The sequence below is a fragment of the Anomaloglossus baeobatrachus genome, chromosome 11, assembly GCF_048569485.1.
Source record: "Anomaloglossus baeobatrachus isolate aAnoBae1 chromosome 11, aAnoBae1.hap1, whole genome shotgun sequence".
Lineage (NCBI taxonomy): Eukaryota > Metazoa > Chordata > Amphibia > Anura > Aromobatidae > Anomaloglossus > Anomaloglossus baeobatrachus.
Window position 1 is genome coordinate 88,726,857 of NC_134363.1, and position 23,178 is coordinate 88,750,034.

A 23,178-nucleotide genomic window follows, 5' to 3' on the forward strand; every position below is an offset into this window, starting at 1 on the left:
TTATAGCAGTCCTTTTAAGGGCTCAAACCGGCAGGGTCAGAGAGCCATAGGTGACAGGTCCTGCAAACAGCAACAGCATCTGTGTAGCCAAGGTCAGGGATTTCCTCCCTGCATTTCACCATTAGGAGGGAATAGAAAGGCAGGCTTCCATTCCTCTACCCAGAGCACCACAATCCTACCACTGTACCCTCCTGTCCTCTGCACACTCCAACTCATTATAACTAAGCCATTATACTAGCAAACACTCAGTGTACCTAGTGGCATCCTATCTGTGGCTATTGGACTTTGCTATAGTCCCACTAGTGCAAAGACATTTGCAGAGCACGTCTGCCTGCATTGCACACTCCAACTTTTTTAAACTAAGCAATTTTACTAGCAAACACTCAGTGTACCTAGTGGCATCCTATACGTGGCTATTGGACTTTGCTATAGTCCCACTAGTGCCAAGACATTTGCAGAGCGCATCTGCCTGCGTTGCACACTCCAACTAATTATAAGTAAGCCATTATACTAGCAAACACTCAGTGTACCTAGTGGCATCCTATACGTGGCTATTGGACCTTGCTATAGTCCCACTAGTGCCAAGACATTTGCAGAGCGCATCTGCCTGCGTTGCACACTCCAACTAATTATAAGTAAGCCATTATACTAGCAAACACTCAGTGTACCTAGTGGCATCCTATCTGTGGCTATTGGACTTTGCTATAGTCCCACTAGTGCCAAGACATTTGCAGAGCGCATCTGCCTGCGTTGCACACTCCAACTAATTATAAGTAAGCCATTATACTAGCAAACACTCAGTGTACCTAGTGGCATCCTATCTGTGGCTATTGGACTTTGCTATAGTCCCACTAGTGCCAAGACATTTGCAGAGCGCATCTGCCTGCGTTGCACACTCCAACTAATTATAAGTAAGCCATTATACTAGCAAACACTCAGTGTACCTAGTGGCATCCTATACGTGGCTATTGGACTTTGCTATAGTCCCACTAGTGCCAAGACATTTGCAGAGCGCATCTGCCTGCGTTGCACACTCCAACTAATTTTAACTTAGCCATTATACTAGCAAACACTCAGTGTACCTAGTGGCATCCTATACGTGGCTATTGGACTTTGCTATAGTCCCACTAGTGCCAAGACATTTGCAGAGCGCATCTGCCTGCGTTGCACACTCCAACTAATTATAAGTAAGCCATTATACTAGCAAACACTCAGTGTACCTAGTGGCATCCTATACGTGGCTATTGGACTTTGCTATAGTCCCACTAGTGCCAAGACATTTGCAGAGCGCATCTGCCTGCGTTGCACACTCCAACTAATTTTAACTTAGCCATTATACTAGCAAACACTTAGTGTACCTAGTGGCATCCTATACGTGGCTATTGGACTTTGCTATAGTCCCACTAGTGCCAAGACATTTGCAGAGCGCATCTGCCTGCGTTGCACACTCCAACTCATTATAACTAAGTTGCATTGTCAGGGATATTTATTCTTTATTATTCTGCTGTTAATAAAGCTAGACCACCACTGCAATCTTCACCACCTCTCAATTTTTACTACCACATTTTCAGTCCACAATCTTGTCGCAATCAACATGAGTGGCAAAATGACAGATGCTGGTGGAAAGGGGAAGAGGCGTGGTGGAAAAGGCAAAAAAGGTTTTGTCTGTGGGGAAAGTGGCAAAGCTCCATTATCATCTGCTGAAGATAGACCATCTACCAGCAAAAGTAAGATGTCTACTACTTACCGTGGACAATCCGATGTGCTCCCTTTTTTACGGACACGAACAACAGGAAGAAAGGTAGATAATGGGCAAAAAAGGAAAATGCTTGAATGGATCTCAAGTGGTCCAACAAGTGCCCTCTCAGCCACTTCAAGTACCGCATCCAAAAAACACCAGTCCTCTGAGTTGTCATCCCAATCACACTTGATTTCTCCCAGCTCTGAAGTCTCCATCAGCCCTGCACAGTATGGTGGAACTGAGATGGCTGAGTCTGCAGAGCTGTTCAGTCACACTATAGCCTGGGAATCAGAGGTCTGCTCCCAAGCTACAGTGAGTACAGAACAGGAAATGGTCTGCAGTGATGCCCAGAACCTTTGTGACTCTGATTCAGGCCGTGAGGACCAAGTTTCTGAGCATAATGTTGACCCTTTGTCACAAACTGTAACACCTGTGGTAATAGACAATGAGGAACATACTGATGAAGATGAGACGCAGATAAATCCTGATCACTATGCGCCTGTGTTCCACACCCCTGTCAGCCTTCTGGATTACCTGTATTGTACTGTCCCCAGCATGGGTGCAGTACTCAGTGGTGCCTGACCAGGTCAGGGGCGCCACATTCCCCCTTAGTTATCACCAGCACGTCCTCGGGCTGCAAGACAACATTTTAAAATGCATAAAACATTAAAACATGTAAAACATTTTTAAGAGCACCAGGTACCATACATCACCACCCTCCACCCACAAGTCCGTTAACCCACCCAAAACCCTTTCACGTTGGCCGCGGCTTCAGCCACTTCTGGCAGGATGTAGAGGCGGCTTACATGGGCTGGTGGTTTCAGGGTATACCTGGCCTGGTGGATCCGCGCCTTCAGCCTCTTCTGGCAGGATGCAGAGGCGGCCTCCACAGTTGGTGCTGACCAGGTACCCTCTTTGTGGTGGTGAGCCAAGGCCCCATAAACAGGCGTGCTCTCTGGTTGCAGGTGAGCCAAGGCCCTATATACGGACGGGCTCCTCCTGGTTGCAGACGAGCCAAGCCCCTAAACAGGCTGACTCTGGTGGCGGTGGTGCCCTCTGGTGTAACTATTTACACTGCGAGAGTTTGTGGCTATAGCCAGTTCATAGCCTTAAGGTTTATGGTTTTCTCACAATAGTTTTTGTGGGCACATTACTTGAACTTGAGAACGTTGCAAAACAAACTTTTTCAAAACTGGTCGAAACAGTAACTTCTTACTTTCCTTTACTTTACTCCTCCATTTCACCAGGGCTTGGGCCTGTTGGGCTGCGGCACCTGTTGCTTTCTTGGCCTCTTTCTTCATCTGTTGTTGTCTCATCTGCAGGTTCCTTGTCTCTGCTTTCTCTATCTTCATCTGTTTCCTTTCCTGTATCTGTTTCTCTTTCCTGTAGCATGGGGTGGCTGTAAGGTTTGCTGGTACATAGTGCTACGTCAAGCGCGTACAGTCCTCTTTCGCCTTCATGCATAGTGAATTGTACTGAATCCCCCATCTTTAGGTTTCTGCCAGGGTGTCCTCTAGGCAGATGAGCGCTCACATCTCTTCTGTTGACAAATATCCCTTCTTTGATACCAGGGGCTACAATAAAGCCGTATCCGCTTTTCAAGTTGAAATCCTCCACTACTCCTCTGCAAAGGGGTCCTCTGACCTGGGCTCTGGACCTTCTCAGTAACCTTTTCTCCTGTAGGTCTCTGGCTGCAACTTCTCTCTGCTCTGGAGACTGTGGTGCAGGGGACAGCGTTGTTCTGTTGCGACGCCTTGTCTTGCGGGCTGGGTTTTGCCGGGCTGGTACTTCAATGCCTGCAGGGCCCCAGGTGAGGTTTCTGGGCTGATCTTCGTCTGCAGACGGTGTCAAATCCTCCTCATCCCAACGTGAATAGGGTAACATCTCCGGCTCTGAGTATTGCTCTGGAGTCAGCTCCTCAGCTTCCTGGCCTCCTCTCCCCCTTAGTTCTTCTTGGCACTCCTTTGGTGGCAGTGCTGGGGATGGGCTTTCTTCAGCTGGTCTGGGCGGTGGACTCTCTGGCGCGGCTGCAGGGGTTGCCTGAATCTCCTTGGGGGTATGCGGAGGGAGCAGATACCGATCCACCATCTCTTGTGGGAACTGGGCCTCTAGGTCAGCCTTCAGCTTCCAGTATTCGGGGTCCTCTCCTATCAGGGTCTTCCTAGCAGGGACCTCTTTGGACTGGGGAGCGGTGTCTGCTCTGGCCTTGCAGGCCGGGGTAAATAATGAGGTAATCTCTTGGCGGGCCGCGCCTGGCATGGCGGCGGCCTGGTCTTGGCGGGCCGCGCCCTGGATGGCGGCGGCCTGGTCTTGGCGGGCCGCGCCCTGGATGGCGGCGGCCTGGTCTTGGCGGGCCGCGCCCGGCATGGCGGCGGCCTGGTCTTGGCGGGCCGCGCCCTGTTTGGCGGCGGCCTGGATCGGCGTCGCTGTCGCGATGGAATCGGTGCAGGCTGGGCTGGGCGTCGCTGCAGGGACCGGGTCTTGGTGGGCCGAGCAGGGCATCGCTGCGGCGGCCGGGGCTTGGCGGGCCGCGCCTGGCGTGGCGGCGGCCTGGTCTTGGCGGGCCGCGCCCTGTTTGGCGGCGGCCTGGATCGGCGTCGCTGTCGCGATGGAATCGGTGCAGGCTGGGCTGGGCGTCGCTGCAGGGACCGGGTCTTGGTGGGCCGAGCAGGGCATCGCTGCGGCGGCCGGGGCTTGGCGGGCCGCGCCTGGCGTGGCGGCGGCCTGGTCTTGGCGGGCCGCGCCCTGTTTGGCGGCGGCCTGGATCGGCGTCGCTGTCGCGATGGAATCAGTGCAGGCTGGGCTGGGCGTCGCTGCAGGGACCGGGTCTTGGTGGGCCGAGCAGGGCATCGCTGCGGCCGCTGGGGCTTGGAAGGCCGCACCTGGCGTGGCTGCGGCCTGCTTCAGCGTCGCCGCACCGGACGCCTCTTCGGGGACCGCGGGCGTGGCAGCAGGGGTCGGGGCACTTGCGCTGGCCGGGGCATCACTCGACTCACCCACCGGTGGCAGCATCGGGGTCTGCGTCATCGCCGTCCTGTCTGGCACTCGGCGCGCGGCTCTCCTTTCATAGGCCCGAACCGCCGCGGTCATCTCCAGCATTTCCATTCGTTCTTCCCGGATCTGCTCCACAACCCGGTTCTCCAGTCGGTCGCAGAACTGGGCCAGCTCCCGATACCACCAGGCAGTGGAGCCCGGTTCTGGATTTCTGCGGTCAGACGCCATTTCATCTGCGCCCTCTTCTGCACGACTCTCCAGCTGTGGACTCGCCGTTGCCTCTGATAGCAAGCTGTTCAGTTTCTGCTCTGCCTCTTTCAGCAGCTCCTCTCCCAGCAGCAGGCTTGTGGCTCTCTTTCCTTCCCGCCGTCTCTGGACGCTTCCACTCTCATAGCTGGCAAGGTCCGAACTCTGCAGGGGATCTCTGGGTAGCCACACCTCTTCGTGGGCGGTAACTTCTTCCAGCGCGGGCTGCTGTTGTTTTTCAGCGCGCTTTTCATGGTGGCAATATGGCGGCGCTTCCAATTTTTCAAGCGGACCGCCCAGGCACATGGTCACCTGTCGGAACAGGTCTAGTCCTTATCCTGTTCGTGACGCCAGATGTGAAGCCCCACAGGTGTTGTGTCGGTGCATTACCTTCAGGGACTCCACGTAGCTGGATCTGGTCACAGGTAGGGAATCTTCGGTTTTGATCGTGACGCCACTCTCAGTATTGCGGTCAGTGGGGACCGCCACTGCAGGTTAGGGGACGCCTGGGGCTGATGGTGGGTGCAGTCGGATGTAGTAGCCTCCTGAGAGTGAGGCAAGCCCCAGGGCCCTGTGTAGGTTTGTAGTACCACAAGTCGCAGAATGACTCACACAGGCAGAACTGTCTTTCAAGGGCTTTACTCACATTTGATGGCAGGGTGAGTAGCCCGGGCGTAGCTGGGATGAACCAGATGGGAACCAGGTATCCTTCAGGCTGACTTTATGAGGGTGACTACTGACTCGCCTTCCTTAGCCCTTGGTGGTTTGGGGTGACCCCGACTTTGAGTCCCTATGGGGGTCGCCCAGGGAAGATGCTGCAGCCTCTCTCCCCCTTTTGTTTGCCGTTTGCTTGTTCCCCGGACCAGGCCACTCCAGCTGCTTGCCTCCTGTGACCTATGGGCCCTCACTGCGGTTACGTGGCTGCGGCTTTTGTGGTGTTGTGGTGTGGGCTTTGAGAGCCCCACACCGGCAGGTTTAGCAGAAGAAAGCTGGATCTATCTTCGCTTCGGGATCTGCCGCCCGGTTGGGCCTGGTGCTCTCTAGCAGTCTCCTTACTTCCCACTCCGTGCTTTCTCTCTAGCTGAAGCTGGCTTTCAGGTAGCACTCCTAGTTGACCGTTCTCCCCCGTCAGTAGCCACTGCGCGGGCGCTGTTAGACAGCAGCAACCCCACAGGTCTGCTCCTCACTGAGCCCTCTGGAGTTCTCCTCTAACTGACTCACTGCTCCTCCTCTCCTGTTCTTGCCTACGCCACCTAGCAACCAGATTCTCTTACCACACCCCTTGAGAGGAGATGGAGGCTTTTGGCCCCCTCCACTATTCCAGTGAAGGTCAAGGCTTTTCCCCCTCCTGGGATCCCCAGGGGTCCTCTCAAAGGTACATGTGTGAGACCTGATCACTATGCGCCTGTGTTCCACACCCCTGTCAGCCTTCTGGATTACCTGTATTGTACTGTCCCCAGCATGGGTGCAGTACTCAGTGGTGCCTGACCAGGTCAGGGGCGCCACAATTGGCTGACATGCTGGCCCGCCCCACAAGACGCGCGCACTTAGGGAAGGAAGACAAGAAAAAAAAAAAAAAAAATGGCGATCGCCATTATAGAAACAGCAGTGATCTGAAGGCGCTGTTCACGCACACTATACACTGAAATGTGATAATAGTTTGATTCACAGAGTGACTTACACTATTACAGCAGAAACCAAGCTATGATTTAGCTGTTTTTTGGCTGCTAGAACCGTTCTCGAACGTTTCTAGAACTATCGAGCTTTTGCAAAAAGCTCGAGTTCTAGTTCGATCTAGAACATGCCCCAAAATCACTCGAGCCTAGAACTGGAGAACCACGAACCACGAACCGCGCTCAACTCTATCCAGGAGCTTTGGTTCCCTGAGTTTCCAATAGCAAATGTCTAGAAAAAACTCTGTCCATTGGCACAACTCAGCAAGAAAACGAGAAGACCGAGAAGATATATTTCATTTATCTTAATGCCACCTTATTAACAGCACTAAACCCTTCTATTATGTCCCTTAGCCTTTTGAGCTTATCCTCTGGTAAGCGGAAGACCATGCCTCTGGTATCGATCTCAGTGCCTAAAAACTGTATTATAGTAGCCAATCAGAATACAAAAGGATGCATAGGAAGCGTGACTTTATTTCAATATTTTAAAACAATCCAATAAAATGAAGAAAAGTCACTCATACAAGATCCACAGAAGTTGTATAATACATACATAAATCAAAACACTATAAGGCCTGTTTCACACGTCAGTGATTCTGGTACGTTTGTGCTTTTTTTTAAACATAACAGAATCACTGAGATACGCAGATCCATTATAATGAATGGGTCTGCTCACACATCAGTGATTTTTCACTGCACGTGTCTCCGTGCGGCGTACCCGCGTGTCCGTGATTGCTGCACGGAGACATGTCCATTTTTTTCTGGCATCACTGATAGGATGTCCATAAGGTGGCAGCAGAGCATAACAGAAAAAGGTGCCTATTGTGCACTGAAAAGACCCAATGTGATGCACCAGACATATAGAGCCCTAATGGATTCACAAATATAAGATATATCATGAATGACTACTGCATAATGAACGCTAGCATGAAAAAAGAAAGGAATCCATAAAAATAAATAATAAATGGTGCACATATGTTAGAGCCCCACCGAAGGACAAAAAAAGTCTGATGGAAATAGAGAGCATATAGGAACAATAAGAATGTGCAACAGAGAGGAAGGTGAGAATGCAGGATCAATCACTGCCTGTCAGATATTAATAATCAGGGAAATAACTCTGGAGCAGACGCACAAATTAGGGTCTTACCTGGTAAGGTAACAAATAATTAATAGTAGTTGCACTCACCTATTAAGGTTGTGCCAGTCACAACCCCTAAATGCACGTTACAAATGGCGACAGCCTCAGCCCCTAGTAGAAGAGCAATAACGTATAGGAGGAAAATCGGGTGCGTGCCGCGCTGTCACCAAAGGAAACTGATGTTAATTATTTCATCTCTTTATTCTTTTTTCCGGTCAATGTGTTTCAGAGATCACTGTCTCCTTCATCAGGGCAAAAAAAGAACAGTATGCAATCAAAGGAGGAAGAACCTCTATATATACACATATGGAGCTACGTCAGAGGACTGACTGCTGTATTTCAAATACTGCCGGGATGGTCAACTGTTACAATACCGGCCATAAAAGTTCTCAAGTGATATATTGAGAAACATTTATAAAATCACTGGGGTATAGTGTTTCAAATTTCATCAGCTTTTTGAGACAAAAATCAGAAAAAGAAGAAGAAGAAGGACAAAATGAAAAAAAGAAAAAAAAGAAGAAAAAAAAAACAAAAAGGGAGCATTGAGCTCCAGACCCTGTATTGAGTCTTAGAAGTGTAGTGACAAGTGCATCTGTCCACAACCCTGTAAGGGTGAACGGGATGACGGACAAGAAAAATTATGTTCGTGGCAAAAAATGGTGGTGTTGCTATATAATATTGCATTAAGAATAAAGAAAGGAAAAATTTCTTTATAAAAGTATTTAGAAAAAAGTGGAAAAAAGGGGAGTGTAAGCCATTTTACTAATAAATAGTGATGAGCGAGCATGCTTGTTACTACTCGGTACTCGCACGAGTATCACTGTACTCGGTCTACTCGACGGGGACCGAGTAATCTCGCGATACTCGTGCTGTACTCGTGGTCTTCATCCCTGCATGTTGGCGCTCTTTTGAGAGCCAGCCCTCATGCAGGGATTGGCTGGCAGACCACTGCAATGCCACAGCCCTGTTAGTTGTGGAATTGCAGTGATTGGCCGGCCTGCACAGCGTGACCGAGCCTTTATACCGGCGGGCGCGCTGTGCTCTGCTCACAGCTATCCAGACAGTCAGTGCAGGGAGAGGGTCGCTGCTTCAGGGAAAGGTTTGCGGCCCTTTATAGCTATTTCCGTAGCAGGGCTGCAAACAGTGTGACCAAAAGTCCTTCTCAGGACTATTCTAGTTGTATACAGGCAGGCAGGGTATAGCCAGGTCGGAGTACAGTAGCAGAGTCCTTCTCAGGACTATTGTTGCTGTATACAGGCAGGGTATAGCCAGGTTGGAATACAGGCTAGTGACCAAAAGAGTCCTTGTCAGGACTATTGTAGCAGTATACAGGCAGGCAGGCAGGCAGGCAGGGTATATAGCCATTCCTAGCGGTGACCGTATACCAGCCTTCATCATATCTGGGGCTGGTGTACACAGTCTAAAACAGTCCTGATAGTGTCAGACTTCTCAGCAATTGTCGCTCCTAAAACCTGTTAGGTTCTTAGTGCGTCCGTGCTTGCATTTAAAAACCGCACGTGTGTGCCTGTCGGTGGCAGCGTACAGGTGCACTTGTGTGCGTTTTTACCAAACTATTATATAACGCACAAGTGTAGTGTATAATACACGTCAGTCAGCAGTGGCTGATAGTGTCAGAGTTCTCGTCATTAATTTTTGCTCCTAAAACCTGTGTTAGGTTCTTAGTGCGTCCGTGCTTGCATTTAAAAACCGCACGTGTGTGCCTGTCGGTGGCAGCGTACAGGTGCACTTGTGTGCGTTTTTACCAAACTATTATATAACGCACAAGTGTAGTGTATAATACACGTCAGTCAGCAGTGGCTGATAGTGTCAGAGTTCTCGTCATTAATTTTTGCTCCTAAAACCTGTGTTAGGTTCTTAGTGCGTCCGTGCTTGCATTTAAAAACCGCATGTGTGTGCCTGTCGGTGGCAGCGTACAGGTGCACTTGTGTGCGTTTTTACCAAACTATTATATAACGCACAAGTGTAGTGTATAATACACGTCAGTCAGCAGTGGCTGATAGTGTCAGAGTTCTCGTCATTAATTTTTGCTCCTAAAACCTGTTAGGTTCTTAGTGCGTCCGTGCTTGCATTTAAAAACCGCACGTGTGTGCCTGTCGGTGGCAGCGTACAGGTGCACAATTTGCACAAACTTTGATATAACGCCCAAGTCTAGTGAATACACGTCAGCACAGCATTGCAAAATGCGCAAGGGCGTTGGCAAGGAACAAGGAAGTGGACGTGATGGTGGTGCAGGCAGAGGCCGAGGTCGTGGGCAAGCTCTAATTTTGCCACAACAAAGGGCCACATCTAGTCGCTCGCACGTCCTGTCCCAAATTCTTGGGGACCGCAGCAGTACACCGCTCTTGAACCAAGACCAGTGTCAACAGGTTGTTAGTTGGATAGCGGATAATGCTTCCAGTCAGATTGGCACCACCACAAACACTCTGTCTTCCACACGGTCAAGTGTCAGTAGCCGTGATACTGCACCGCACATTTCAGAACCTGATCCTCCTTCCTACCACAAGGCTGAGTACACGTCCTCGGACATTAATGATCCCACACTTGGACACTCGGAAGAGCTGTTCACGTTTCCATTCGCACATTCTGGCCTCTCGCCAGCTCATGTTGAAGTGGGTCATGAGGAGATCGTATGTACAGATGGCCAAATATTTGAGCAGCCACGTTCTCACGAAGTTGGCAACGTGTCTCAACAAGGGGTGGACGATGATGAGACACAATTGTCAGGAAGTCAGGAGGAGGAGCAGGGTGCGGAAGAGGAAGACGACGTGGTGGATGATCCAGTAACTGACCCAACCTGGCAGGAGGATATGCAGAGCGAGGACAGCAGTGCACAGGGGGAGGGAGGCGTAGCATCCCAACAGGCAGTAAGAAGCAGGGTGGTGGCTCCAGGCAGAAGTCAGGCAACCGTTCCCCGGAACAACAACACGACACAAGGTGCCTGTACAAATGTTAGGTCTTCCCGAGTCTGGCAGTTTTTTAAGTTGGATCCAGATGATTCTAAAAAGGCCATTTGCAACACCTGCCGTGCCAGCATCAGCAGGGGTACCAAAACTAGCAGCCTGACCACCACCAGCATGATCAGGCACATGTCAGCCAAGCACCCGACTTTGTGGGAAGTACAACAGAGTCGAGGAGCAGTGCTTGCTAATGTCACTGCTACGTCTTCGCTGGTTGTGCATGCGAGCCAATCCCCTGTCCATGCTGCCTGCGAACAAGCCTCCTCCGGTCCTGCACCTGCAGTTGCCTACTCAGAAATAACACCATCATCAAGCACGTCCTTGTCCCAGCGCAGCGTTCAGTTATCCATTCAGCAAACCTTTGAACGCAGGCGCAAATACACTGCCAACACCCCACATGCCACAGTTCTAAATGCTAACATTTCGCGACTGCTTGCGCTGGAAATGTTGCCTTTTAGGCTGGTGGAGACAGAAGCATTCCGCGACCTGATGGCGGCAGCTGTCCCACGTTACTCGGTCCCCAGCCGCCACTATTTCTCCCGGTGTGCCGTCCCCGCGTTGCATAACCACGTGTCACAAAAATCACACGTGCCCTGAACAACGCTGTTTCACCCAAAGTCCACCTAACCACAGACACGTGGACAAGTGCTTGTGGGCAAGGCCGCTACATCTCGTTGACGGCACACTGGGTTAATATTGTGGAAGCTGGGACCCAGTCTGAGCGAGGGACGGAACACGTCCTTCCCACACCAAGGTTTGCAGGCCCTACCTCAGTCAGTGTTTCACCCACACTCTACAGCTCCGGAATGTCATGCTCTTCAGCCTCCTCCTCCTCCTGCGCATCCTCATCCACTGTACCCTCCACACCAGTCCCAAGCTGGAAGCACTGCAGCACTGCCTCGGCGAAGCGGCAACAGGCTGTGCTGAAGCTAATCTGCATAGGTGACAAACCCCACAATGCAGAAGAGCTGTGGACAGCTCTGAAACAGCAGGCAGATCACTGGCTCACACCTCTGAACCTAAAGCCAGGAAAGGTCGTGTGTGACAATGGCCGGAACCTGGTGGCGGCTTTGAGGCGAGGCCAGCTGACACATGTTCCATGCGTGGCCCATGTGCTCAACCTCGTGGTTCAGCGGTTTCTAAAGTCATACCCAGAGCTGTCTGATCTGCTGGTAAACGTTCGCCGCCTGTCTGCACATTTTCGAAAGTCACCTACTGCTTCAGCCGGCCTTGCCGGCTTTCAGCGCAGTTTGCATCTTCCGGCTCACAGACTGGTGTGTGATGTCCCCACGCGTTGGAATTCAACTCTGCACATGTTGGTCAGGATATGTGAGCAGAAGAGGGCAGTTGTTGAGTACCTGCATCACCTAAGCCGTCGGGAAATGGGTCAAACTCCACACATAACACCTGAGGAGTGGAGATGGATGTCCGACCTATGTACCATCCTCCAAAACTTTGAGGACTCCACCAAGATGGTGAGTGGTGATGACGCCATTATTAGCGTCACCATACCGCTACTCTGCCTTCTAAAACGGTCTCTGCTCAAAACCAAACATGATGCATTGCAGGCGGAGCGCGATGAGTTGCAGCAAGAAACAGTAGTGGGTGTGGGTGATAACACACAGCCCAGCCTCGTCTCATCACAACGTGCAGTGGAGGACTATGACGAGGAGGAGGATGAAGACATGGAGCAAATCTCCGGCCAAATTGAGGATATGACATGCACACCAGTCATATCCTCGGTTCAGCGTGGCTGGCCAGAGGACAGGGTAGATGAGGAGGAGGAGGAGGAGGAGGAGGACAGCATGTTCAGTCAACGTGTTGGTCAGGCTACTGAAGTCCTGGCTGTTAAGAGTCTGGCGCACATGGCTGACTTTATGGTAAGCTGCCTGTCTCGTGACCCTCGCGTTAAGAACATCTTGGCCGACAATCATTACTGGTTGGTAACACTGTTAGACCCACGCTACAAGGAGAACTTTATGTCTCTTATTCCCGAGGCGGAGAGGTCAACCAAAATGCAGCAGTTCCGGAAGGCCATAGTCACGGAAGTAGGCAAAGCATTCCCCTCACAAAACGCTAGCGGCATAGGTCAGGAATCAGTGGACAACCAAGGCGTACAGCCGAGAGAGGCACAAGTCCAATCCGCCAGAGGTAGGGGAACAGTCTTTAAGATGTGGGACAGTTTTCTCAGCCCCTCACGTACCACAGCCCCTGAGGTGCGGGGTAGTGCCACAAGAAATCCTAAGTTTGCCCAGATGCTCAAGGAGTACCTTGCAGATCGAACAACTGTACTCCGACATTCCTCTGTGCCTTACAATTATTGGGTATCCAAGGTGGACACGTGGCATGAATTGGCTCTCTACGCCTTGGAAGTCCTGGCCTGCCCTGCCGCTAGCGTTTTGTCAGAGCGTGTTTTTAGTGCCGCAGGTGGAATCATTACAGATAAACGCACCCGCCTGTCAACTGAAAATGCTGACAGGCTGACTCTGATCAAGATAAACAAGGGTTGGATTGGGCCAGACTTCACCACACCACCAGCAAATGAGAGCGGAATTTAAAATTTGTAACGGGAATTTGCCATGTACCTCCAGTCACCCATGGGTACACACTTCTGGACTTTGGATAATCGCTGGACTGCTCCTCCTTCTCCTCATGCGCCACCATGATGACCGTTACAAGAGTTAGGCCTTTGTTTCAGGTATACCCCCAGTGGTAAATTTTTTCGCCCATTCTTTGCAGAATGGACATTACAACGACAGGAGACCCGCTCCTTTGCAATGGGAACAATGTTTTGAGGCCCTCATGCACGTCTCTATGCAGGGACAACGTGGAGCCTCCCAATTTTTGGCTGCCCTGCCAAAGGGCTATACTATAATACACCCACTTTCTGACAATGGACACTTAATGTTTTGAGGCCCTCATGCACGTCTCTATCCAGGGACAACGTGGAGCCTCCCAATTTTTGGCTGACCTGCCAAAGGGCTATACTACAAAAGACCCACTTCCTGACAACGGACACTTAATGTTTTGAGGCCCTCATGCACGTCTCTATCCAGGGACAACGTGGAGCCTCCCAATTTTTGGCTGCCCTGCCTAAGGGCTATACTATAATACACCCACTTCCTGACAATGGACACTTAATGTTTTGAGGCCCTCATGCACGTCTCTATCCAGGGACAACGTGGAGCCTCCCAATTTTTGGCTGCCCTGCCAAAGGGCTATACTACAAAAGACCCACTTCCTGACAATGGACACTTAATGTTTTGAGGCCCTCATGCACGTCTCTATCCAGGGACAACGTGGAGCCTCCCAATTTTTGGCTGCCCTGCCAAAGGGCTATACTACAAAAGACCCACTTCCTGACAATGGACACTTAATGTTTTGAGGCCCTCATGCACGTCTCTATCCAGGGACAACGTGGAGCCTCCCAATTTTTGGCTGCCCTGCCAAAGGGCTATACTACAAAAGACCCACTTCCTGACAATGGACACTTAATGTTTTGAGGCCCTCATGCACGTCTCTATCCAGGGACAACGTGGAGCCTCCCAATTTTTGGCTGCCCTGCCTAAGGGCTATACTATAATACACCCACTTCCTGACAATGGACACTTAATGTTTTGAGGCCCTCATGCACGTCTCTATCTAGGGACAACGTGGAGCCTCCCAATTTTTGGCTGCCCTGCCAAAGGGCTATACTATAATACACCCACTTCCTGACAATGGACACTTAATGTTTTGAGGCCCTCATGCACGTCTCTATCCAGGGACAACGTGGAGCCTCCCAATTTTTGGCTGCCCTGCCTAAGGGCTATACTACAAAAGACCCACTTCCTTCCAATGGGCACTTCAGGTTTACAGGCCCTCATGCACGTCTCTATCCAGGGACAACGTGGAGCCTCCCAATTTTTGGCTGCCCTGCCTAAGGGCTATACTATAATACACCCACTTCCTGACAATGGACACTTAATGTTTTGAGGCCCTCATGCATGTCTCTATCCAGGGACAACGTGGAGCCTCCCAATTTTTGGCTGCCCTGCCAAAGGGCTATACTACAAAAGACCCACTTCCTTCCAATGGGCACTTCAGGTTTACAGGCCCTCATGCACGTCTCTATCCAGGGACAACGTGGAGCCTCCCAATTTTTGGCTGCCCTGCCTAAGGGCTATACTATAATACACCCACTTCCTGACACTGGACACTTAATGTTTTGAGGCCCTCATGCACGTCTCTATCCAGGGACAACGTGGAGCCTCCCAATTTTTGGCTGCCCTGCCTAAGGGCTATACTACAATAGACCCACTTCCTTACAATGGGCACTTCAGGTTTACAGGCCATCATGCACGTCTGTATGCAGGGGCATTGGTGAACCTCACAATTTTGGACTGCCCTGGCAAAGGAAAATACTACAAAGACTCAGTTCCTCAAAATGGGCACATTAGACTCAGAGGCCTTTATGTACGTCTCTTCTCAGGGACATCGGAGTGCCACACAATGTTTTACGTAAAATCTTTCATGTATTGATCTCAAAAAGTAACATACATTAGCTCTATCTCACTATTGGGTATGTGCCCTTAACATTTCCGCTATGAAAAATCATTTTGGTGTCATTTTGGAAGGTTTTCTGGTGAGTCCGTAAAAATGGCGTAAAACGCGGACAAAATTATTCACAGCTGTGACTTTTGAGTGATAAATGCTTCAAGGGGTCTTCCCCATGCTGTTGCCATGTCATTTGAGCACTCTTCGGAGACTTTTGTGCCATTTTTAGGGTTTCTACATGCTGCCGGTGGTCATTTCACAAAAATACTCGGGTCTCCCATAGGATAACATTGGGCTCGGTGCTCGGGCCGAGTACACGAGTATCTTGGGAGGCTCGGCTCGAGCTTCGAGCACCCGAGCTTTTTAGTACTCGCTCATCACTACTAATAAACCTAAAAAATAAAAATAAATTGAATAAAAATCATGAATGTTGTGTTATAACAGGAAATTCGGTGTAAGAATGAATATCCGGGATGAGAGTTCAGCGAATGAGTTATAGAAATTGTTACAAAAAGGAGTGTGTACGGTTTATGCGTAAATTTTCAGAATGCGTACATGAAAATTATATGTATGTGAGAATGTCCCCCATGCTTTGTAAAAAGTTATTTATGAAAATGTAAATAAAATATATAAAAATGCCTAATTATTTATAATTTATGAGAAAGATATATATGTATGGAAGAATGTTATAAGGTGTCCAAGAACCATAAAGAAAAAGGGTGCATATATAATGTTAGAGGTCTAGAGTTCCACCAGGCTATATCACCCCTAAAGAAATAGAAAGAAGACCTTACTACCTGTGTACCCCAAAAAAAGCTATATTTCTTAGCCAGGATTATGGTGGAGATATGCACAAGTGAAATAAGAATATAAAGTAATACAATAAGATTATAAAACCAATATGTGTGCATTCATGCACCACCCGGTACGCTACCCTTGCCAAATTGCTCACTCTAGATCCCCACACGATCCATGAAGCCGTTCCCCCGGTCACACCGCCTGCTGCCGGTTCCCACTCATCCCTGGGGGAGTTAGGCGAGTGGTATCGAGAGCTACATGTCGGCACTGATGATACCCCCATACACCACAAGGAAGGGGTATACCGGGTGGTACAGGAGTATGAGCGGGTTTTTAGCAAGCACCCTCTAGATTTTGGGCAGATTAAAGGGGTTCAACACCACATCCCTACCGGTACACACTCCCCTATTAAAGAGAGATACAGGCCTATTCCCACTGCGCACTACCAATGCGCCAAAGACATGTTGAGGAACATGAAGGAGGCAGAGGTTATTAGGGACAGCTGTAGTCCCTGGGCCGCTCCGTTGGTGCTGGTTAAGAAGAAGGATGGCACCATGCGGATGTGTGTGGATTACCGGAAGATTAACCAGATAACGCATAAGGATGCTTACCCTCTGCCCCGCATCAAAGAGTCCCTGGCCTCGCTGAGAACCGCTAACTACTTCTCCACCCTTGACCTCACCAGCGGGTACTGGCAGGTGGCCGTGGCACCGGAAGACCGAGAGAAGACTGCCTATGGAACCGTTTTGCTGTACTTGGATGATGTGATTGTGTACTCACAGACGTATGAAGCCCACCTGGAGCACCTAGCCGAGGTGTTCGCGTCCCTTGCCAAGTATGGGATGAAGTTGAAGCCCTCAAAGTGTCATCTGCTGAAACCCAGAGTGCAGTACCTAGGACATGTGGTTGGTGCGGAAGGTGTTGCCCCCAACCCCGAGAAGATCACCGCCATCCAAGACTGGCCGAGACCGACCACAGTGAGGGAAGTGAGGCAGTTTCTGGGCCTGGTGGGATATTACCGTCGCTTCATTAAGGGGTACACAAAGATGGCTGCCCCCATGCAAGACCTCCTCGTAGGACAGACCAAGGGTGGTAGATCCCTAGTAGCCCCATTGGTGTGGGAAGAAAAGCATGAGGAATCCTTCCGCCAGCTGAGAACAGCCCTGACCGGAGAGGAAATCCTAGCGTACCCTGACTACAGCCGCCCATTCATCCTCTACACCGACGCCAGCAATGTGGGCTTGGGGGCTGTTCTATCCCAGGTCCAAGACAGAAGGGAAAAGGTAATAGCTTATGCTAGCCGAAAACTCCGACCGACTGAGAGGAACCCTGAGAACTACATCTCCTTCAAGCTTGAGCTCTTGGCACTGGTGTGGGCTATCACCGAGCGGTTCCGCCATTACCTGGCAGCAGCCAAGTTCACCGCGTACACAGACAATAACCTGCTGACCCATCTAGATACGGCCAAGCTGGGCGCGTTGGAGCAGCGGTGGGTGACCAGGTTAGCCAACTACGATTTCACCTTCAAGTACCGGGCCGGCCGTACCAACGTCAATGCCAATGCACTCTCCCGGATGCCCCACCTGTCGGAAGAGGGGCCAGAGGATGATGACCTCGAAGAGATCGAGTTGCCTGCATTTCACCGGCCATTCACTGAGAAGGTGCACGTCTACCAACAACGGGTGAACCTGGATCCGCTGCCCCGACAGGACTGGCAGGAAGCTCAGGACCAGGCACCTGCTGTCCGCCTGGTCAAGACTCTAGTGGAACAGGGTTCTGCTGGGATAGACCCTGCTGCCCCTGCCGAAGCCCAACGTCTGTGGCAAGAACGGACCCGGCTATACCTACACCAGGGGAAGTTGTATCGCGAGCTGATTAATCCAAAGACTCACGAGAAGATCCGCCAGCTGGTGATTCCCCAGGCTAACGTGCCCACCGTCCTGCAAGCATACCATGATGGTGCAGTGCACTTCGGGTGGAAGAAGCTAGAGATGTTGTTAAGAGAGCGGTTCTATTGGAGTGGAATGCGGGAATCTGTGGAGGCCTGGTGCCGAGAATGTGGCCCTTGCGCATTGAGAAGGAAGGACGAGGCCAGCCAGAAGGCACCCCTACACCCGATCATTACACACCAACCGCTGGAGCTGGTTGCCCTTGACCATGTAAAGCTCACCCCCAGCCGAAGTGGGTACACCTACGCTCTGACCATCGTAGACCACTACTCGAGGTTCCTGGTGGTTGTCCCAGTTAAGGACTTAACCGGCCGCACCGCTGCTAAGGCTTTCCAGGCTTATTTCTGTTGACCGCATTGGTACCCGGAGAGGGTGCTTACCGACCAGGGTCCGGCCTTTGAAGCAGAGGTATTCCAGGAATTCTGCCAGTTGTACGGCTGCAAGAAAATCCGGACCACGCCTTACCACGCCCAAACCAATGGCATTTGTGAAAAGATGAACCACTTGGTCCTGGGCCTCCTCAAGACGTTACCACTGGAAGAGCGGAACCTGTGGCTGGAGAAGCTACCTGACCTGGTCGATATGTACAACAACATCCCTTCCAGCTCTACGAAATGCACTCCAGCATACCTGATGAGAGCTCGTCCCGGCCGGCTACCAGTGGATCTGGAAATGGGCTTGGAAGCTTCAGAAGCACTCCTGTCGACAGCTGAATGGGACACTCGGCGGAGGACACAGTACCGACAGGTCCAGGAGTATGTTGAAAAGAACTTGTGCCGGAGTCGGGGACAACAGGAGCAGTGCTTCAACAAGAAGGCGCCTGCCGGTTCCTTCCAACCTGGGGATGTAGTGCTGAAGCGGAAAAGAAGGGCCCACAAGCTGGATGATCAATGGGAAAAAACCCCGTATGTAGTCCAGCCCACAGGATGGGAGAATGGGAAGGCCTACCAGATCAGCCGTGACCAGGGGGGGACTTTGGCCACGGTTTCCCGAGACCACCTGAAGAAGTGCCCACCGGCATTGAGAGTAGCGGATGAGGCTCCAGTTCCCAGTCCAGTGGAGAAGGAAAAAGAGGTAATCCACACCATGATGGGTGATTTTCCAGCAGACTGGCCTACACAGAACGGTGCGGTGATCCTTCCAGTGATACTGTTCCCACAACCCGTGGATGAAGAAATGATGGAAACGGTTAACCGCGAGCCAGTGCCCAGGGATGTACCTGTACCCAGCTCCCCTACGCCTCCGCCTGCCCCACATGATAGCAGGGAGGAGGAACTGACTGTTCCCTCTGCCCCACTGCCTGTCACCACTGACACCGGACCCCGAAGGTCCACTCGCCCCAACCTAGGTAGACCCCCACTTAGGTACAGGGAAACTACTCTTTAAAAGGGGGGGGCTTTATGTGTTGAGTGTACCAGTTTGAAAGTTTTAAATGATAAGTAAAGATGATCAACCAAAGAAGTTTACCTGATTGAACCGTGATTAAACCGGCCGTTGCCGGCAACTGTTGTCCCCGTAGGTACTGTGCAACCATTGCGTAAGGAACTGCTTACGGACAAGCCCGAGAACTTGCAGGGCAACCACAAACTTAGTGCAATGTAAATAAAAATGTTTGTTGGCTTGACACCGTTACCGCCTCCGGAGAGGCTGATTTGGGAGGATGGGCCTGGAGGAAAGGGATGGCCTAGGCCCGCCACTACCGTAACCGGTGGCGATCCTCCGGGGGTTCAGGGGTCCCCTTGGACGTGGGCCCCCTGAAAGAGACAGAACCCGCTCGGGCAACTTGGTGCTGGACTGGGGTCAAGGGGTGCTGCCCGCTTCTTAGGGGCAGCATCAGGGCCAGGTTGTTTGGGTGGGAGAAGAGCGGAAGCTGTACCGTTGTAAAATGTTTATGATGCTTTTACATGTTTTACCGTTTTATTCTTTTTCAGTTGTGAAAATAAAACCGGTGATGGACGGGCAGCCCGCGGACGGTCTGCATTTTACTATAGGGGAATGTGGCGCCCTGGACAAGCCAGGTCGTCACAGGTACTACACCAACACACTCTACACTCCGGCTAGGCACACCGAAGCTAAACACAAATCCTAGTTGCCTTCCTCCAGGGGCTGATGTCCACACCAGGGGGTGGGCCAGGCGGTTGATCCCACCCACCGAGGAGTTCACAGTCCTGGAGGCGGGAAAAGGAGTCAGATTAGAGATCAGTTTTGGAGTTAGAGAAGTGAAGAGGAGAGGAGACTGACCGTGTCCGGGTGTGTGGCCCGGGCACTCAGCAAGGTTGGCAGACGGTGGTGACCTTCTGCAGGAGAGGCTGATTGGAGTGAACCGTACGGACCGGGGATGGGCGGTGGCCCGCCGGTACCAGATCGGGGAGTGAAGAGAAGCCAGCACCATCCGGCAGGGCCTACGGACCCCGACCAGGCTAGGAGTCGCCGTAAAACCGGTCAAATCCGTTAGCGACAGGAACCTCCAGGGTTTCCCAGCAGTCAAGACCCGATTGAAGGCAACAGCTCACACCGTAGAGGGAAGCACAGTCACCGCCAAGGCTACAGTTCCCAGGGCCAGAGCCTGCGGGCAAAAGGGGCTCCCTCAGCATCCATCCAAGCTGGGGAGCGGGTTACCGGTGGGAAGCCCGCTAGATTTTGGGGGAATAAAAGGGGTCCAACACCACATCCCCACAGGTGCACACCCACCCATCAAAGAGAGCTATAAGCCAATACCACCTTCACATTGCCAGTGTACCAAGGACATGTTGAGCAACATGAAGGCGGCTGGGGTTATCCGTGACAGTTGTAGCCTTTGGGCAGCTCTGTTGATCCTGTTAAAAAAGAAGGACGGCACCACTCCCCGTATTGAGGAATCGCTAGCTGCATTGAGAACTGCAAATTATTTTTCTACCCTTGATCTCACTAGTCACTATTGGCAAGTGTCCGTTGCTGAGGCAGACCGGGAGAAGACCGCCTTCGCCACCCCTATGGGTCTCTGCGAGTTCAAAAGCATGCCCTTCGAGCTGTGCAATGCGCCAGGAACCTTCCAGAGGCTGATGGAATGCTGCTTGGGACAAGATTTTAGGGTGTATAAAAAGGGAGATTAGATCCCGTGATCCCAACGTATTGTTACACCTCTATAAATCACTTGTAAGGCTACATCTGGAATATGGGAACCAGTTTTGGGCTCCACATTTTAAAAAGGACATTCAGAAGTTAGAGTCAGTTCAAAGGTGGGCAACTAGACTACTACAAGGAATGGAAGGCCTCCCATATGATGACAAGTTGAAAAAGTTATTAAGTGATTATTGGCTGCAATGGGGCTTTCTGGCTGGTGCCAGCCTCTCTTCTTAGCACACAGGAACCACAATCCCTACACCATGCTTCAATGGATTCTCTCATCCCAGCCCAGTAAAACTACATATTTTACACAGTCATAAGCAGCCAAAAGGGATCTATTCTATTCAATTGCAAATGATCTAGATAAGACTGAGAATAAGATACTGCACGGGACATAGCAGAGTTGGTCAAGTTGAGTGGAGATGAGTTTGCTATTTGGCACAGCTTTTTGCATCAATAAAGCAAGTAAAAGGTGTGAAAGATAAAAAAAAGGGTGAAAGTGTGAAAAGTGAATTGGCCAAATTGAGGTGCATATAAAGTTTTTGCTTTCTTTCAATTCACTAATGGGGCTCATTTGAATCAGGTGAATTGAGTTCTGCTTTTGGAAACTGGGTTAAGAAGGGGTGCACCGGTCCTGGAGGTACTGCAATACCAGGTCAATGCGTGGAGTGGACAGAGCAAGATTTTTTCCATCTCCTTGTTCTAAAAATCCATTTAATATATGGTCCCCAGAGAGGGGACGTATCAGATATTAAACTGATAAGAACAGATTTAATTTTTTTTTTTTTCTGTTTATCAGTAGGACTTCAAAATAACAAAGGTGATCGCCTCCCGTTGCCTGGGAACCGTCCAGGCACAAGAGGGCTATGTGTCACCAGAAGGCGCACACACTTCCTCAAGGCCGGCAGACGTGCAATCCCAGGTACCTTCCAGTACCGACCAAGGTAGCGTCCTCCGAAACTACACTTGATCTTAGCCAAAAGGCCGAGAAGCTATAACCCGAATTGGTTACGGCCTTGAGTGGCACCCTGGCCTATACCGGACACATCTTAGGGAGAGGGAGACAAACCCACGCCTACAGAAGACATTTTGTCACCCAAGCCAACCCTTGAAAAGGCTGTTTTGCAGAGCAAAAACAAGAAGAATGGTGCTTTTTGCAGCCGCCGCCCACTGCAATGAATCTGAATAACTCCTCCTTTTGGACACAAGCACCTCCCCTCCCCCTTGCAGTCTTTCCAATTCATGATACAAAAAGACGGACGGACAGGACAGGACAGGCTGCCTGACTTTCCGTCACTGCCACCCTTTGCCATCCTTGCCCGTAGAAAGCCCTTTCATCATCCCCAAACCCTAATCTTTTCCCTTCCCTTCCCTTCCCAGATGCGTCTCACTCCCTTTCATTAGGAAGTGAGCGCAGCCTTTTCTCCGTTCTGCACATGCGCGACGTTAAACACAAATGCGCAGGCGTGCGTTCCATTACCCTCACTGCATTCCACTCCCATACAGGAAGTGGGCGCAGCTATTACTACGGTCGCACATAAAAGAACCCACGGCCACCACTGCACATAGCTGACTCCACCACAGGACACCCACTTCTACACCAACGCAGGTAAGACAGGATCGGCACCTCTATGCTCCCGTTACAATCAGGCTCAGTCACCATGTGATAACGCTCTCAACTCTTTAGTTGCAGGCTCCCCTTGCTTCACCTCCACTGGCTGTGCTGCCATTTCCTCTCCCACCTGGAAGGTATACTTTATTCCACTATTTTCCTGTTTCTCTCTTCCCCCTTTTCCCATAACCTACTTTTATCTGCATTTGTGGGGTATCTATATGCTATTTACATCATAGTTTTATTCATTAATATGGAAGGGAAGAGTGCCCATGAGAGTGTTGAACTGCGGAGAGCAAGAGATTAAGCTGCTCCGATTTGCCACCATTGATAAGCTGTTCTCAGTAGATACACATGCTATCCAAACAGCAGCATCCACCATTGCTTCAGCCCACCCATTCAGTGACA

The 23,178-nt window shown here is 50.8% G+C and overlaps 1 pseudogene; it reads right to left on the reverse strand.

Annotated features, from left to right (window-relative positions):
- Nucleotides 1–21,776: 21,776 nt before the first annotated feature.
- LOC142257294 (U2 spliceosomal RNA) lies at nt 21,777–21,983 on the reverse strand (annotated as a pseudogene).
- Nucleotides 21,984–23,178: the final 1,195 nt, after the last annotated feature.